Raw genomic sequence first — 20,197 nt, 5'->3', positions numbered from 1 at the left:
ATTCAAACATTCGTGAATGTCTACTCCAATATCTCTTTTATTACCTTAAACCACTCGATATTCACACTTTTCTCATTGTGCGTCCTCAAATTCATTATCACCCACTTCACTGGATTGAATTCCTTTCAGCACATTTTCTTGCCAATTGTTTCCAATCTCCCTGCAGTCTACGGCTTTCTTCCTCATGGTTAACGACATGACTAATTGTTACCTGATTTGCAAACAGCTAAATGATGGCCACGACAAATAATTAAAAATCGTTGACCTATATGAGTAAACAATAGAACTCATAGAAGCCGTGGTTCATAAGCTTGCAGTGGACGGCAGAATTGGAGACTGCAAAGAAGGTGATCTAAGATTCCAGAAGGATCTTAATCCATTGCGTCTTTGGGCTGAAAATGTCACATGAAGTTCAATTTGGATAAATGGAAGGCATAGCATTTTGCTACATCAAATATTAGTGGGGCTTATACAATTACTGATTGGGCGTTGCATCGTGTTGTGCAACACGGAAGCCAGGAATGCAAGTACATAATTCATTTTAGTTTGCTTCATATATAGACAGAATGGTTAAAAAAAATGTCATCTTGCCTTCGTTGTTCAGTCCTTTGAGCGTAGGAGTTGATCCGTTATGTTGAAGTTGAATAGGACATTGGGTGATGCTTCTTCTGGAATACTGTGTCCAGTTCTTGTCGCCCAGTAATAGCAAGGAAATTATTCAGCTGGAGTAGGTTTAGAACAGGTATACCAGCGTATGGCTAGTGGGAAAGGTTTGTGTTATAACGAAAGGCTGGATCAGCTGAGAATATTTTCACTCGAGCATTGGAGTTTGAAAGGTGACCTGATAGAAATGTATAAATTATTGAGAGTTCGGCTCGAGTTAACTGTAACTGTCTTTTCTCCAAGGAGGAGGGACTTCCAGACGAGCGGGCAAATGTTTAAAGTGAAAGGAGGGATTTAAAATAAGACATGAGAGTCTTTTTTTAAACAGAGGATGGTTTATGTGTGCAATTCACTTCCTGAGGCAGTGATGAATGAAATACATTTACAATATTTACAGCATATTTGGATCGATAAATGAATTGGAAAGTATCAGTGGAATTAACAAAATCTATTCTTTCATGCCTAGTACATAAGTTATTTCCCAGAGCGAAGTTCAGAATCAACCACGATATTATGGATCTGGAGTCACATCCCAGCCAGACCAGATAGGTATGGCAGTTTCCTTCCCTATCAGGCATTAATGAATCAGATCTACTGATTCAGCATCATCATTCGACTCTAGGTATTTATTTGAATAAAATCCCAGCATCTGCCATGCCAGGGATTGAACCCGTGTCCACAGAATTATATCTGGACATTCATATGAACAATGCAGTAATAATATCACAAGAGCATTATTAACCCTCAGCAGTTACAAGAGCCGTCAGATGCGACTCGTTTAGTTTGGCATTATGTTCAGTATGAGCTGGTAGGAGTGAAAGGCCTGTTTTCATGCTGTTTGAGTCTATGACTTTGAAGCTATGAAACTGGCAGCATTGACAGTTTAATTGATCTCCTTCTGGGATATGTAATATTGCTGGTTACTCTGGAGGTTCTTCTGCTCATTGAGCCCTTCCCACACGCGGGATTGTTGAATAGTCTATCCGCAGTTTGACTGAGTAGATGATTTTTCACTTCAGCAGGTAATTGAATCCCGCATTGCCCTGGTTTCTCTGTGATATCGGTGTCCTTGCATATACCCAGGATGAACGATTGGTTCAAATCATGTCCATGCAGACGCAAGTCCCGTTGTCCATGTTGTGAATGTGTTTTGATTCTTCCTGATATACCCACAGGGTGTGGATGTCGCTGGTCAGGACAGCATTTGTTGTACTTCCAGATTCGCTGCTGTCTCGCTGCACAAAAGACATGGATTCGATCCCAGTCTCGTGTGACTGTGTGCAGTTTGCACATTCTCTCTTTGCTTGTGTGAGTTTCCTCCCACAGTCTGAAGGTATGCAAGTTACTGGGATCAGCCATGGGAAATGAAGGGGAACGGAATAGGTATGGAGTGTGTGTCTGATAGGATGTGCTTCAGAGGGATGGTGTAGACTGGAAGGGCCGAATGGCCTGCTTTCCCACACGGTCGTCATTCTCGGATGAAGGGTCAGCTATTTTGTTCAGGTCCTGGAGACACAAGTAGGCAGGATTGGGTAAAGACGGTAGCATCCCCTGTATAAGCGAAATTCATGAATGGGATTGCAGGAAATTAAAGACTTGTCCACTGTTCCTGAGATCAGGCGTTCATTCCAGGTTTTATTCATCGAACTTTAACATTACCAGGAAGCTGAGGAAGAAACAGGGTAAATCAATTTAGATGTCAGCGCAGAAACATTTTCCGCAGCATCATGAGGAAAACTGACAAATTGCTCCTCAGAACTGTTAGTTCACAGAGATGTTTTTTGTTCCACTCAAGCCCTTAAGAAATTGAATAACAATTTAACTAACACTTGAAATATTAGAACACACCAGGCGATGAGTCACGTCTGGAAACTGTGTTTCCAAGCCAGATGTTTGATAACTGATCATGATGCAATCGGCTGAAGTACCATTGGCCATGCTTTTAAAAACTCAAAAACTGTCATTTTTAACCTGAACAAAATAGGCAAAAAACAAAGTCATCAAGAAAAGTTCCAAGCATTGCACATGTCGTCCTTGGTGCGAACGTGCTGAAATGCAGCTGTCTCACTGCTATTTCCCAATGTTGATTTCCAGTCCGGGAAAAAAATTTTGTTGTTCCTTATGGAAATCTTAAATTGAACATGAGTTCCTGACATTACAAAACAGCAAAGGTAACAGTTCTGTCAGAGTCAGTGAGAATTTCAGATCGGAGATGAAATCAAATGGGAAGAAACGCTGAAATCAGTTGCCTTTGCCTGCTCAGACTCAGTACGACAAAATGATCCTTATTGAAACATATAGGTATTTTCAAGGATTTAATAAGTTGGATGCAGAAAGTTTGGTTCTGTTGTCAGAGCACGTTGGATCGAATGACTTGGAGATGCCGGTTGTGGACTGGGGTATGCAAATTTGAATATCATACAACCCCAGGGTTATATTTCAACAGGTTTAATTGGAAGTACTAGCTTTCGGACCACTGCTCATTCATCAGGTGATTGTGGAGTCCACAGTTGTAAGTCACAGAATTTATAGCATCTGTTTACCAGTGTGATGTAACTGAAATTGTACATTGAAAAATACCGTGATTGTTTGCTAAGTCGCCGATCTGTTAGAATATCCATGTTAGCTTCACTTCCTTCATATCTAAAGTGCAAAACTTTTTTATTATAAAGTTTCATTCTCAGGTGAAGTTTAACAACTGGTGTCTGCCCCCCCTGTGCTGCTCTCTGTTCCATAATGTTTAGAATGATTCTAATTTATAAAAATGAGTTACCAGAGTCTTACATCGATTCATGCAGTTTTTCAGCAAAGTACAATGTAACTCTGCAAGTACAAATTCACCCCACAGACGTAAATATGTGTGTGTGTGTGTGTGTGTGTGTGTGTGTGTGTGTGTGTGTGTGTGTGTGTGTGTGTGTGCGTGTGTGTGTGTGTGTGTGTGGAGGAGGGTCTCTGTTTGTAGATAGGGCAATGGGATCACCTGTACTGTGACATGAACCCAATGACCATGGGTACCGAATTTAGCTATCAGTCTCTGTGGGGGCACTTTTAGCTGCTGCCTGTTCCGAAGACCGCCTTGGAGGATTGTCACCCGAAGATCCGAGATCGAAGGTCCTGGATCACTGAAGTGCTCTCCAACTGGGAAGGGGCACACCTGTCTGTTGATTGATGTGCAGCGCCCATTCCGTTGTTATCGCCTGTGCTCAGCTTTGACAATGTACCATGTCTTAAGGGCATTCTTGCCTGCGATGTTGTTTTTTTTAAGATTAGCGTCAGTCTAAATATTATGGCATGTACGCAGCATACAGGGACTAACACCTTCAACATATTATCTGTGATGACACTAATTGGTAAAGTCCACCTGAGAACGTAACTGTTAAAATAAAGTTTTCCGATTTACATAAGAAAGAAATGAACTTAACATAGTCATTCTAACAGATGGAAGACTTAACAAGCAATCAGGTATTTTTCCAATGTATAATTTCAGTGACATTACACTGTAACCTTTCGCTATATATTCTGTATCTTACCACTGTGTACTCCACAGCCACCTGATGAAGGAGCAGCTCTCCAAACGCTATTGCTTCTATTAAACCTGTTGGACTATGACATGGTGTTGTGCGATTTTTAACTTCGTATTAGAATGCCGATCTCACAATTAAAATAGAGACGAAGAAGCATTTATTCTCTCAGACAGTTCTGGATCAGTGGACTTTCTTGTAGCAGAAGGCATTTGAGGAAGTGTCATTAGGTGTAATGAGGCTGAGATCCGCAGATCTTCAAACTGCAAAGATATCAAGCGTTATGGCGAAAGGCAAGAAAGTGCAGTTCAAGGTTATCAGATCAGATATGAAATCATTCAATAGCGGAGTAGACTTGATGGTCTGAATGGTGTCTATCTGTTCCTAAACCTGTTGGCCTCAATATGAAGCTGCAAAACCGACCTCAGTAAAATGTGCCAAATTTTAAAAAGCGTGATCCCCCGGGGCACTGAACCGATGTGAAATGTACAAAGAACAACACACAAAGGGCAGACGATATTGGGTAACTGATCTGCAGTGAACAGTATACCAAGGTAAACAGGAAAACCGATATTCATTATCTACATTGAACCTGGCTCCACGAGGCATGTAGTTAACTCTCACAAACCACTATTCCCCTTCCGTTTTCCTGACGCCCCCTCCGTTCTTGTTTTAAACCGATTGATCGTCAGGCAATTGCAGATGACATTGCTGATGTGGAACTGTAGCATATAGAACATAGAACATTACAGCGCAGTGCAGGCCCTTCGGCCCTCAATGTTGCGCCGCCCTGTCATACTAATCTGAAGCCCATCCGATCGACACTATTCCATGTACGTCCATATGCCTCTCCAATGACGACTTAAATGCACTTAAACTTGGTGAATCTACCACCATGACAGGCAAAGCATTCCATGCCCTAACTACTCTCTGAGTAAAGAAGCTACCTCTGACATCTGTCTTATACCTATCTTCCCTCACTTTAAAGTTGTGACCCTCGTGTTTGCCGTCCCCATACTTGGAAAAAGACTCTCCCTGTCCACCCTATCTAAACCTCTGATTATCTTGTATGTCTCTATTAAGTCACCTCTCAGTCTTCTCTCCAACGAGTACAGCCTCAAGGCCCTCAGTCTTTCCTCGTAATTCATTCCTTCCATACCAGGCAACATGCTAGAAAATCCCCTCTGCACCCTTTCCAAAGCGTCAACATCCTTCTTATAATGCGGTGACCAGAACTGTTCACAATACTCCAAATGTGGCCGTACAGCTGCAGCATAACCTTCTGATTCCAGAACTCAATCCCTCTATTAATAAAGGCCAAAACACTGTTTTCCTTCTTAACAACCCTGTCAATCTGGGTGGCAACTTTCAGGGATCTGTGTATATGGATACCGAGATCTCTCTGCTCATCTGCACTCCCAAGAATCTTACCATCAGCCCAGAACTCTGCATTCCGATTACTCCGGCCAAAATGAATCACCTCACACTTGTCCACATTAAACTCCATTTGCCACCTCTCAGCCCAGAACTGCAGCTTATCTATGTCTCTCTGCAACCGACTACATCCTTCGTCACTATCCACAACTCCACCGACCGTAGTGTTGTCCGCAAATTTACTAACCCACCCTTCTAAGCCCTCATCCAGGTTATTTGTAAAAATGACGAATAGCAGTGCACCCAACATCGACCCTTGCGGAATGCTGCTAGTAACTGGACACCAAGATGAACATATTGCATCAACTACAACACTCTGTTTTCTTTCAGCGAGCCAATTACTGATTCAAACTGCTGTGTCTCCCACAATCCCATTCCTCTGCATTTTGTATAATAGCCTACTGGGGGAACCTTATCGAACACCTTGCTGAAATCCATATACAGCTTATCAACCGGATTACTCTCATCTACCTGTTTGGTCACTTTGTCAAAAACCTCATAAGATTCGTGAGGCACGACCTACGCTTTACAAAACCGTGCTGACTGTCCCTGATCAGATTATTCTTTTCTAGATGATTATAAATCCTATCTCTTCGAACCTTTTCCAACACTTTACCAACAACTGAAGTGAGACTCACTGGTCAGTAATTACCAGGGTTATCTCTACTACCCTTCTTGAACAAGGGAACCACATTTGCTATCCTCCAGTCCTCAGGCACTATTCCTGTAGACAATGATGATTTCTAGATCAATGGCACAGGCTCGGCGATCTATTCCTTTGCTTCTCAGAGGATCCTAGGATAGATCCCATCCGGCCCAGAGGACTTGTCTATTTTCACACTCTGCAGTATTTCTAATACCTCTTCCTTGTGTACCTCAATCTCTTCGAGTCTATATGCAAGTATCTCTGTATCTTCGTCGCCAACAATTGCATTTTCTATAGTGCACAGTCAAAAAATATTTATTTAGTGTTTCCCATGTCTCCGCTGACTCCACACACAACTTCCTACTATTATTCTTGATTGGCCCTAATTTAAATCTCGTCATTCTTTTATTCCTGACATACCTATGGAAAGTCTTGGGGTTAACCCTGATCCGATCCGCCAACAACTTCTAATGTCTCCTTCTGGCTCTTCTGAGCTCTCTTATTAGGTCATGCAGGGAAACTATTCTGTCTGCTGCACATCATTCTGCTTCGAAATATTAGGCAGTATTTCATATTGATTACTGTAAACGTTAACCTTTAACAAGACATGACAGTGAAATCACTGAATCCTCATCACTATACTACCAGGGAAGATTTCTGTTAACATCACCCTGGACACCATGAGATTCGCCATTCTATTCTCCAATCCTTCTGTGCGTGATCCCCTCGGCCCGATTCCGGTCTTGTTGGTTGGTTTACAATACTGAGGCCATCCAATCATCTTTGCATTTCAGTTTCTAAAGAATGAGACCTTCTCTCTGAGCTTGCAGTGTGCTTGCTCAGTGGTGATAACACTGTCCTTGTAAACTAGAAAAGTGCTTGAAATAGGCCATTCCTGTTTTTCATTCCAAGAACTTGAGACAAACCGTTTGGCAGGACAGGAAATAGCGGGCGTGAGCAGTGATCAAGTTTGGCAGCAAGAACGAGGGAAGGCAGTATAAACTACAGAGCAATGGGGAAACAATGGGCCATAAGACCATAAGCCCATAAGACATTGGAGTGGAAGTAAGGCCATTCGGCCCATCGCTTCCAATCTGCCATTCAATGATGGCTGATGGGCATTTCAACTCCACTTACTAGCATTCTCCCCGTAACCCTTAATTCCTCGAGACATCAAGAATCTATCAATCTCTGCCTTGAAGACATTTATCGTCCTGGCCTCCACTGCACTCTGCGGCAATGAATTCCAGGCCCACCACTCTCTGGCTGAAGAAATGTCTCCACATTTCTGTTCTGAATTTACCAACTCGAATTTTAAGGCTGTGTCCACGGGTCCTAGTCTCCTCGCCTAAGGGAAACACTTTCAAGCGTCCACCCTTTCCAACCCTGCATTATCTTGTACGTCTCTATTAAGTCTCCCCTTAATCTTCTAAACTCCAATAAATACAATCCCAGGATCCTCAGCCATTCCTCATTTAGACCAACCATTCCAGGGATCATCACTGTGAATCTCCGCTGGACACGTTCCAGTGCCATTATGTCCTTCCTGAGGTGTGGGGACCAAAACTGGACACAGTACTCCAAATGAGGCCTAACCAGAGCTTTATAAAGTCTCAGTAGCACAACGGTGCTTTTATATTCCAAACCTCTTGAGATAAGTGACAACATTGCATTCGCTTTCTTAATCACGGACTCAACCTGCATGTTGACCTTTAGTGAATCCTCGACTTGCGCTCCCAGATCCCTTTGTACATTGGCTTTACGAATTTTCCCACCGTTTAGAAAGTAATCTATGTTTTTCTTCTTTTTGCCAAAGTGCAAGACCTCGCATTTGTTCACGTTGAATTCCATCAGCCATTTACTGAACCACTCTCCCAAACTGTCTAGATAATTCTGTAGCCTCCCCACTTCTCCTCAGTAAAACCTGCCTGTCCACCTAACTTCGCATTATCTGCAAACTTCGCTAGAATGCCCCCAGTCTCTTCATCCAGATCATTAATATATAATGCGAACGGCTGTGGCCCCAACACTGAACCCTGCGGGACACCGCTCGTCACCAGCTGCCATTCCAAAAAAGAACCTTTTTGCCCAACTGTCTGCCTTCTGTCAGACAGCCAATCCTCAATCTATCCCAGTAGCTCCTCTCAACACCATGAGCCCTCACCTTGTTCAGCAGGTTCCCGTTTGGCGCCTTATCAAAGGCCTTTTGGAAGTCTAGATAGACGACATCCACTGGTTTTCCCGGATCTCACCTACTTGTCACCTCTTCAAAGAATTCCAACAGGTTTGTCAGGCATGACGTCCCCTTACTAAACCAATGTTGACTTATTCTAATCAGACTCTGCTCTAAGAATTTAGAAACCTCATCCATAATGATGTATTCTAGAATTTTACCAACAATAAAGGTTAGGCTAATTGGCCGATAATTTTCTATCTTTTGTCTTGATCCTTTCTTGAACAAGGGGTGACAACAGCGATCTTCCAATCATCCGGGACTTTCCCTGACTCCAGTAACTCTTGAAAGATCTCAGCCAATGCCTCGGCTATTTCCTCAGCCACCACTCTCAGAACTCTCGGATGTATCCCATTGGGGCCAGAAGATTTATCAATTCTAAGATTTTTTAGCTTTTCTAGCACTCTCTCTTTTGTAATGGCAACCATACTCAACTCAGCCCCCTGACCCCCTTTAATTGTTGGGATATTACTCATGTCTTCCACTGTGAAAACTGACGCAAAGTATTTGTTAAGTTCTCCTGCTATTTCCTTTTCTCCCATCACTAGGCTTCCAGCATCAGTTTGAAGTGACCCAAAGTCTATTTGTGCCTGTCGTTTGTTTCTTTTGTATTGAAAGAAACTTTAACTATCATTTCTAATATTACTGGCTAGCCTACCTTCATATTTGATCCTCTCCTTCCTTATTTCTCTCTTTGTTATCCTGTTTGTTTTTGTAGCCTTCCCAATCTTCTGATTTCCCAGTGCTCTTGGCCACTTTATAGGATCTCCTTTTCTTTAGTACATTTCCTGACTTCCTTTGTCAGCCATGGCTGTCTAATCCCTCCCCGGATAATCTTTCTTTTCTTGGGGATGAACGTCTGTAGAGTGTCCTCAATTATACCCACAAACTCCTGTCATTTTTGCTCTACTGTCTTCCCCGCTAGCCTCTACTTCCAGTCTATTTTTGTCAGTTCCTCTCTCATGCCCTCATAATTGCCTTTACTGAACTGTAACACCATCACATCCAATTTTGCCTTCTCTGTTTCAAACTGCAGACTGAACTCTACCATATTATGATCGCTGCTTCCTTAGGGTTCCCTTACTTTAAGATCTTTTATAAAGTCTGGTTCATTGCAAAGCACTAGGTCCAGAATAGCCTGCTCCCTTGTGGGCTCCATGACAAGCTGTTCCAAAATGCCATTCTGTGAGCATTTCATGAATTCCCTTTTTTTGGATCAACAGACATTATTTACCCAGTCCACCTGCATATTGAAGTCTCCCATGATCACCGTGACCTTGCCTTTCTGACATGCCTTCTCTATTTCCCGGTACATTTTGCGTCCCTGGTCCTGACCACTGTTAGGAGGTCTGTACACAACTCCAATTATGTCTTTTTGCCTTTGTGGTTCCTCAATTCCACCCACACAGACCCCACATCATCTGACGCTATGTCATTCAGCGCCATAGATTTAATTTTGTTCTTAACTAACAAGGAAACCCCACCCCCTCTGCCGACCTCCCTCTCTTTTCGATAAGTTGAAAATTATTGGAGGTTTAACTGCCAGTCCTGACCCCCCTGTAACCAAGTCTGTCTGATGGCTACCAAATCATAATCATTCACTATGATCTGTGCCATTAGTTCATCTGCTTTGTTATGAATGCTACGAGCATTCAGGTAAAGTGCCTTAATGCTAACTTTCTTATCATTAGAGATATTGGAAGTCATATGATGTCCTAAGTTATCCTTGCTATTTTCTGCATTCCCAGTCTGCCTCAATTTTAAATCCACCTGGACACATGCTGTCCTGCTGCTGATCTTTCCATTTAATGCCATACTCCCTGTCGCTTTCATTTTCCCTTCCCCCCAACTCAGAAGTTTAAAGTCCTACTGACCACCCTATTTATCCTCTTCGCTAGAACATTGGTACCTGATCGGTTCAGGTGGAGACCGTCCCAACGGTACAGATCCCCCCCCCCGTTCCAAAACTGATCCCAATGCCCCATGAAGTGGAATCCCTATTTCCCACACAAATCCCTTAGCCACGTGTTTACTTGCCTAATTTTCTTGTCCCAATGCCAATTGGCACGTGGCTCGGGCAATAAACCGGAGATTATGAACCTTGAGGACCTGTGCTTCAATTTCCTGCCCAGTGCTTCGTAATCCCCAAACAGGTCCTCCACCCTAGTCTTGACTATGTTGTTAGTACCGACGTGGACCACAACAAATGGATCCTCCCCCTCCCGCTCCAATATTCTTTTAAGCCGATTGGTGATGTCCTGCACCCTGGCACCGGGCAGGCAACACACCTTGCGAGACTCCCGATCCGGCTTGCAAAGGATACTATCTGTTCCCCCGAATTATAGAATCCCCTATAACAACTACTTGTCTATTAACTCCCCCCTCTTGAATGGCCTTCTGCACCATGGTGCCTTAGTCAGTTGGTTCATCCTGTCCAGAGCCCTTTTCCTCATCCAAACAGGGAGCAAGAATCTCTTACCTGTTGGAAAAGGCCAAGGGCTGTGGCTCCTCCACTCCTGAACTCAGGTTCCCCCTACCTGCCTCACATACAGTCACACTCAGATGAGCCTGATCACTAGCTGAATGTGAATTACTTAATCTCCCAGGTGTGACTGCCTCCTGAAACAAAGTGTCCAGGTAACTCTCCCCCTTCCGGATGTGCCACAGTGTTGGAAACTCAGATTCCAGATCAGCAACTCTGATCCGGAGTTCTTCCAGCAACCAACACTTGCTGTAGATGTGGTCACTGCCATTCACAATGGGATCAGCCAGCTCCCACATCATACAGCTACAGCACATCACCTGCCCAGCTATCTCTGCTGAGTTAATTAATTACTTATTTACTTTGTACAAGTTTGAGATAGAATACTTTCTGATACCTCTCTGCTATAGTCTTTCCCTAATAAAGAATTAATATATATATATACAAACAAAGTAAATTTTTAACCAGTCACTGGTAAAGAAATAGAAAATCCTTACCTTAAAAAAGAACAGTGTAGTTAAGGAGGTTAGAAAGGAGGGTGGGTGGGGGATATACCGGTGTAGAATCTCAGGTTTAGCCGCCTTCCTGATTTGTATACTCACTGCTTTCCTTTCCGGCTGCCCCTCTGGTAGCTATCATTTCCTCTGCTGCTCCCGCTCTTTCTGTGAAGGTAAGTAATTTTAAAACAAACTGTCATACCTTAGCTGTAGTCTTCCGGGTTCGTTTTTACTCAGCCGCTGCTTCCACTCAAATGGGCAAGGAACACTGGGACGGGAGGGGCTGAATACTTCCTTTCTTTGCTGTAACCAGACATTGGTGTTGAACTCTGAAATGGGACAACATCAGACAAGTCGGTGAAATCTTACTTTCTGCTTGTTTTCTCCCGAGGCCTGTGTCACACTTGGGGAAATGTGTCTGCGTGCTTCGGTCTATGGGTAAAAATGGGCTTCAGTTCCCATCTCAAATTTTAATCCCATTTATTGTGTCTTACGAGATTAAAACGTCACAGAGAAATTAGCATTCAGGTGAAACGTCAGAGTTTACAAGGTTACAGACCAAGTGCTGGGAAGTGAGATGAAGGGACCCATTTCTGTGCTGTAAACACTCGATAATTCAATCATTTTTGAGGGGAAACATATCTGCAGTGACATAATTCCAAAAACGGTGTTATGAAGAAACGGTGCAACTGCTTCTGCCCTCATCCCTGGTGGTCTTGTGGTTAGTATTCAGCGCTTTAACTGAGTGGCCTGGGTTTCATTACCGTTCAGGAAATCAGGACTTCTTGATCCTGATGCAGAGAGCGCAGCTTTACCATGCCTTTGATCAGTCAATACCCCAGCTCTTCAAAGAAGGGAAAAGTGCCTTCCCTCTCTCTGCACAGTCGGACAGTTAATCCTTCATTCTCCTCTGATTCCACTTCCCAAACTGTTTCAAAATATTGTCAAAACTGAGTCTCAGCTATTTCTTTTCTGTGCTTTTTATCAATAGAAGCTGCAGCGATTGATTGCGTTGGTTTTGAAAACGAAACGTACCCATGAGCAAAGTATTGGGCTATTCCAAGATTGCCTTCTCTGACAACGGTGGGACATAACTGACGTTGTCTATGATATGGAAGTGCCAGTGTTTGAGTTGAGCAGACAAAGTTAAAAATTACACAATATCAGGGCAGAGCCCAGCAGGTTTATTTGGAATCACTAGCTTTTGGAGAGTCGCTCCTTCATCAGGTGGGTGTTTTTCTGCAGAAACTTGGTGTGTACGTCAATATGCGCGATCTTTTGGAAGATCATCTGGACTTTAACCGACCGTTCGTGGTGTCGACGGTCTCCATGACTTGGAGGTGTTGGTGTTGGACTGGGGTGGACACATTTAATAATCACACAAAGAAATTTTAGATTCCAAGAGGTGACAAACACATGATGAAGAAACAGTGCATGGAACACTGGTGCTTCCAAATATGTCTGTTCAATACAATCTGGTGCTGTGTGATTTTTACTCTGATAGCTCTTGGCAATGTTTAACTGATCGAAGACAGTGAAAGAAGTTTCGTTCGTGGAGATGAAAATTTCAAATATTACCCACCTCACCATAACAAAAATGAGTAGGTTGGATGTGTGATGAATCGCCATAATGCACTTGCGCAAAGTAAAATTTGAACTTACAACCGCCTAATGCGTTGCCAGCTATACGAATGGTTGTGCCACTGGCCAGATGCACAGCTGAGGTTTTACACGCTGCAGAGCTGTGGTGTTAACAAGGACATGAGCAATAGCAGTAACAGTCACAAGGCGAACAAAGAACAAAGATAATCAACATCATTGATTCACTTCAAATTGTCCTCAGAAAAATGACCATTCACAATCTGATCAGCCAATCAATGAGGTCACTGCTGATCTTGGAAATTGCAACTGACTTTGCTACGTTTTCACCAAAATTTGAAGTAAACTCCAGCCTAATCATAACATCGCATATTCCCGTTAATTTTCAGCTTTAGATTACGTTAATGACCTGTCCGTATTTGCTGGAAATGAGTGAAAACGTCCTTCCGGTGAGGTAATCCAGTGCAGAGACTGCCAGAAATGAAAGGACAAAGACATGAAACATCACTCCCATTTCTCTCTGTACCAATGCGTTTTCCTGAGTTGAATATTTTCAGGACTTGTATTTATTATCTGAAGAATTAATTATTTTCCCGGGAAAGATTCTTCGTAAATCAATTAACATCTGAGGTGTTGAAACATATTTTACTTTAGATTAAAATAGTTGAATATCCTTTCCCCCAGCCTAACGTCCCAATCCTCCCTCCTCTTCCATGTAAATGCAAGCTGATCCAGGTGATGTTGGAGCTCCCAACCTGACGTTCCAATGCTCCTTGCTGCTCCATGTCAATAGAAGCGGTTCTACTTGAAGTTGGAGCGCCCAGTCTGATGTCATAATGCTCCCTGCTCCATGTCAGTCGAAGTGGAGCAGTTCAGGTTAGACCTACCACTCTGATGTCCCAATGCGCCCAGCTGCTAAATGTCATTAAACGCTGATCCTTGTGAGGTTGGAGCTCCCAGTCTGATGTCCCAATGTTCCCTCCTCCATGTCAATAGAAGTGATCCAGTTGAGGTTGGATCTATCACTCTGATGTCCCAATGCTACCTGCTGCTACATGTCATTAAAAGCTGCTCCAGGTGAGAGTGGAGCTCCCAGAATGATCTCCCAAAGCTCCCTGCTCCAGGCCAACTGAAGCTGCTCCAAATAAGGTTAGATCTTGCATTCGGATGTGCCAATGCTCCCTGCTGCTCCATGTCAATGGAAGCTGCTCCAGGTGTGGTTGGAACTCCTAGAATGATGCTGCAATGCTCCCTGGTCCACGTCAAAAGACGCTGCTCCAGATGAAGTGGGAGCTCCCATCCCTGGCAGCTCACATACGTCCATACCATCATAGAAATACTGCCCACTGAACATTTCCACCTCTGGAGCCATTGGTGGAATATCCACATCATGAGAAGCTAATATTATTTTTAGTCACCACCGAATCATTATTTCCAAAAGTTATTCTTTCTTAAACCTTATTTAGCATGTGCATACTGCAGTCAATCCGAAGTAAGATAATGGTGCTAATTGATCTATGCTTAATAAACATTACATCCTATTTTTCATGTTGAGTAACTGCGAGTTAGCAAGGACAATATTTATATTGAAATCACACTTTTATTCCAGGTGAGAGATTGTGGTTTGCATTTTTTAAAATGAACTTGTTCACTGTGTAAAATGATCAAATAAATCTCAATTTCAAAACAAAATTGGTAACGTTGTCATCTGTCTTGAAATGTGATGTCTTCTTCTTTCAACCAGACGGGTATTATAACGAAAAGTCTATTAATGATATGCGTATAAAGACACTTTAAATCGCAAGGTTTGTGAAGGTTTGTAGCTCAGGTTGAAGTTTAAGGTGTAGGTTTGCTCGCTGAGCTGTAGGTTTGATATCCAGACGTTTCATTACCTGGCTCGGTAACATCATCAGTGGCGATCTCCAAGTGAAGCGAAGCTGTTGTCTCTTGCTTTCTATTTATAGCTTTCTCCTGGATGGGGTTCCTGGGTTTCTGGTGATGTCATTTCCGGTTTGTTTTCTGCGGGGTTGATAGATGTGTTTGTTTATGGCATTGTTGTTGGAGTGCCAGGCCTCGGGAATTCTCGAGCATGTCTTTGTTTAGACTGTCCCAGTATCAACGTGTTGGCCAAGTCGAACTGGACTACCAAAAATCCATAAACCAGGAGCCCCCTCAGACCCATAGTCTCATTACCCGGAACACCAACTTACAGACTGGACAAAGAACTACACGCAAGACTGAAATACCTCATAGAAGAGTCACAGCACTCCATCCACTCCACCCAGGAATTCCTAAAAATCATCAAAAACACCAAAGTAGAGGAAGGGGAAGCAATGGTCTCATTCGACATAATAGCACTGTTCACCTTCATCAACATCGACCTGGCAAAGGAAACACACTTTTAGAAGCGACCATCACACACACCAACCACCATCAATCACATGACCAACGAAAACATCATGAAGCTTGTGGACCTGTACCTCACCACCCACTTCACTTTCAACAACATAGTCTACAAACAAACCAATGGCACACCCATGGGATCTCCGCTCTCAGGATTCATAGCAGAAGCGGTAATGCAAAGACTAGAACAAACAGCCCTAGCAACAATCAAACCAAAATCTGCGTCCGCTACGCAGACGACACCTTTGTCATCACAAAACGAAACAAGATAGTAAAGACATTTAACATCATCAACAACACTCTCACAGGCATAAAGTTCACCAAGGAGGAAGAAACCGACAACAAACTCGCATTCCTGAAAGACACAGTAGAAAGAAAGGACAACAGAGAACTACAAACCTTTGCATACAGAAAAGCGACAAACACTGACCAAATACTTAACTACACCAGTAACCATCCCATCATACACAAACGAAGCTGCGTCAGAACAGTATTCCAACGAGCCTCCACACACTGCAGCACAGACGAACTTCGGAAAACAGAGGAAAACCACCTTTACAATGTATTCGAGAAGAACAGATACCTAAAAAAATACAGTCCACACATTCCTCAAGAACAAACCACGACAAGCAGACCAAACACAGCCAGAAACCATAAGCACCTTACCATACATCAAAGAAGTTTCAGACATGACAGCCAGACTACTAAGACCCCTCGGAATCCTAGTAGCACACAAACCCACCAACACTCTCAAACAAAAAACTAACAAACTTAAAAGAACCAGAACAATCCACAGACAAAACCAACGTCATCTACAAAATTCCATTCTAGCCAAAAAAGGACACGACCTTCTCTCCCTCGTAGCCCTACACACGGATTAAAAATACCACCATTTCGACTGGGACAACACATCTCTCCTGCGACAGGCTAATCAAAGACACGCCCGAGAATTCATAGAGGCCTGGCACTCCAACCACAACGCCATAAACAAACACATAGATCGAGATGCCATCTATCAACCCCTCAGAAAACGAACAGGAAATGACATCACTACAAACTCCAGGAACCCCATAGAGGACAAAGATATTAATAGAAAGCAGGAGACAACAGATTCGCTTCACTTGGAGGTCGCCACTGATGATGATGTTACCTAGCCAAGTAATGAAACGTCTGGATATCAAAGCTACAGCTGAGCAAGCAAACCTACACCCTACATTTTAAATTATTTTTCATGTTAATGTTGCATGAATCTGCGGTTATTGATCCACAGTTTAGTTTCACTCCCTAAAGGTAACATGCTGATTTCTCCAGTTGTTCATAGTTCAATGTGATGCATCCAGTGTATGCATAACGAGAGCGAGCTTGCTTCCCACTTCTTGTGTTTATCTGTGCCTTATGTCCAGCATTCATCAACGGCGAGAGCAAGGGGCGAGGGCGAGACCAATGTGTAAGTCTTTCCGTGCCCATGCACGGCACCCACATTGGCAATTCTCCACTGTGCATTTACAGCCAGTTCTCAGTGCCCCTACACCCACGCCCTGCCCCTTTGAAATATCGCCAACATTTTGTGCTGTCTCGCTGTGCTCTTCTCACCAGGATGAATTACTTCTACTCAACCTCCTTCAGATTTCATCTGACAAAACGTTCATTAAGAATTCCTTTGCATAAACATGCACTTCGCAGCTCTCGTTATTTCATTTTCCTGGATGTCTTTCATACGAAAAAACGTTCACAGCAACTTGATTTGCAAAAGGAAACCGCGCTCCCTTTCATTATCCCAATGCAACCTACATTTCAATACAGTTTCGTCAACAGGCTCAGACCATTCTTTGAAATTTTGTTATTGCGTAAATGCATATAAACTGACCGTTAGCGTTCCAGTTTCAATATGACAGCTGTGATCATCTGAAAACAGCACCACCAAAATGCCGTTGATGACAGCGACGAGAGTGGGATTCGAACCCACGCGTGCAGAGCACAATGGATTAGCAGTCCATCGCCTTAACCTCTCGGCCACCTCATCACAGATGCTGGAGCAGCTATGACCTTATGAATAATTGAATTGGGTAAATTATGCAGAGCAGCAGATTTTTTCTCCTTGGTGTTGGTAAAATGATAAATAACACAGTACGGTTCCAAGACTATGGTCTGACCCCTGGGTTGTGGGGCAAGTGCACTCCCACTGTCACACTATGCACACGGTGATCTGAACAAAAATGAGGAAATGAATATGTAACAAGGTCTGTTGAATTCTGTGAAGATTTGAAGTCAACGGAATGAAGAACCCGAGACAGCAGGAGGTGTTCTTTCAATAAAGAGTTGGATCGAGCTCTTAAGGATAGTGGAATCAAGGGTTATGGGGATAAGGCAGGAACAGGATACAGATTGAGGATGTTCAGCCATGATCATTATGAATGGTGGTGCTGGCTCGTAGGGCAGAATGGCCTACTCCTGCACCTGTTATCTATTGTCTATTAAATTGCCTGTGCGGAATTGTTTTCCAGACTGGAGGAGAGTGCATAGTGCTCAATGTCATTATTCGGAACACCTAACTTCCGCTCAGATGTTTTTGACACGCACTTGTGCACAGAACAGACAATTTCAAAATCCAAAATAAGGCTAAACTGACAATTGAACTCAACAATGCAAAAAACATGATCTGTATCATTTTCCTGGGCCGTGCGACACCAAGTCACTGTATGATCACAGCAACACAGTGAGCAAGTGTCAGAAGGAATATGAGTGCAGTGCCAGTGCGCATGCTGGGAGCAGCAGGTGACACACGGGGAAGTGGATTTCCCACAACAGGAACACTTCCCAAACAGCGGACTACGGTGGAAGGATTCAGAGGGGGTTTATATTTTGGAATTTGATGCCAGAGACACAATGGAGATCTGTCATTGAGCCTATTCAAGATGAAGATTTTAAGATTTCTACAGATGCAACACAAAATAAAAAGCTCATGGGTTAGTGAAGGCAAAAGATGAAATTGTACATTTCCTCAATCTACCCATCTTTACAATAAGTACCTCACCACTTTCCTCACTCGGGGACAGAACCACTGGTGAAGATGATCATATAATCCCCGTTACTAGCCATGGAATCAGAGAAACTCGGTTTCCCAAACGTTTAGGTAAAACCAGGAATGTGGAGGTAAGCATTAATGTGTTGCTCCTGTGCTGAAGGTGACCAGTTCACGGTATCTCTGTTCCAGTACAGTGGGCTGTGCAGTGCCGAAGGTTTAATTTTGAGCCTCACATGGAGCAGCTTCAATTTGTCGTCGTGTTGAGGGATCCGGACAGAAGGTGATATTGAGCAAAGCCCAGTTTATGGGATTTTATGTGTTTTTGGATTGAGAAACAACCTTTTCCGGATAATGACTCCTTGATCAACAAACATACTGCAAGTATCGAAAACGTGAAGTGACATGTGTGGAGAGAGAGCCGAATGTGATTTTTCAGCAGATGGATAACGTTTCCCCTGTGCACTGCGTTCAATTCCGGGAAAATAGATATTGAACTGGTATCATATTACAGAGGTTGCTGCAAATTCACAAAGGTTATTGCAATTATATAAAAAAAGAATTCACATAGGACCGTTTGAATATTGTATTGAACTGAATTTTGGTCTGAGCATATTTTATCTGAAATGGTGTGCTGCAGAAGAGTACAGAGGGTTAACTATACAAAAGAACAGAGTCTTCTTGGTGGATTTCTTGGGTGGAGTTAAGAATGTACGAAATATACATAGCATCATGTGAATGTGGTCAAATCTTTAAAGTAGGTGTTGCGTCTCCAAGTGACGATTCAATTCCTACTCATTTGGATATCACTTCCATCTGCAGTTATTTTCGGGCATCAGCTCCATTTACAGAGTTTCACCTTGAATAATACGCCACACCTTACCAATCCATGAACCTTTTATACTCAGTCTTATTCAGTTGTACGTGTTCATGAAATATCTTTGTGTCTGAAGTCAACAAATTCTAAATTGTCACGCAACCACATTGACTTTCACTCAATGGCAAATTCTCTCCTTGTCCGTTTGTTCGTGTATCTTTTAAAACACTCTGAAGTCAGCTTCTACGTTTTATTTGTGGAAAGTCGTTCACGATTTAAATAACTCTATTGAGTGGAAGAAACTCTCATCCAAACTTTTCTTAATCAGTCACGAATGGTTTTCAAGCTCGAACTAAAGTTATCTATTCACTAGAAAGAGGGACTTTCCCCGATTTACTCATTCAAACCTCGCGGTATGTGAAAATCTCATTTGTTTACATCAAACTTGCGTGTTTCTGCTCCAGCATTTCCAAATCTCGTGAATAAATTCCTTCATTCTTTCTATCATCCCGTTTGTATCCTTTCTGATATTTTTATGTCTCAGTAAACAACGTCACTTGGCTTTCTAATATCTTGCTATCCAGGAAACAGCGTCTGTGCTCTTTCTAACTTCTTCTCATGTTTTTGATGAAGAATGAGGACAAGGATTATACACAATGTTCCCACTGAGAGTGACCAAAAGATTTTACAGTTACGCTATGAACTCTTTGCTTTTTAAATATGACGCCTCTATTTATAAACTCCAATAAGGTAAATTACTATCTAATCAGTTCATGAACATCGTCTCCATGGAGACGAGAATTTTCTATGTCTTTCTTTCTTCTTCCACGGAATGTCTGAAAGGTTTGTAAGGCCAACATCTCTAAATCCCCATGTCCCG

The 20,197-nt window shown here is 42.8% G+C and overlaps 1 non-coding gene across 1 annotated transcript; it reads right to left on the bottom strand.

Moving 5' to 3' along the window:
• Positions 1-17,419: 17,419 nt before the first annotated feature.
• Positions 17,420-17,501, bottom strand: trnas-gcu (transfer RNA serine (anticodon GCU)). Its single transcript has one exon. It is a non-coding gene; the product is annotated as a tRNA-Ser (tRNA).
• Between the last annotated feature and the right edge of the window lie 2,696 nt (positions 17,502-20,197).

Source organism: Chiloscyllium punctatum, chromosome 18, assembly GCF_047496795.1.
Source record: "Chiloscyllium punctatum isolate Juve2018m chromosome 18, sChiPun1.3, whole genome shotgun sequence".
Taxonomy (NCBI): Eukaryota; Metazoa; Chordata; class Chondrichthyes; order Orectolobiformes; family Hemiscylliidae; genus Chiloscyllium; species Chiloscyllium punctatum.
The sequence above is the reverse complement of the archived record's forward strand: the minus strand, read 5'-3'. Positions and strand labels throughout refer to the sequence as shown.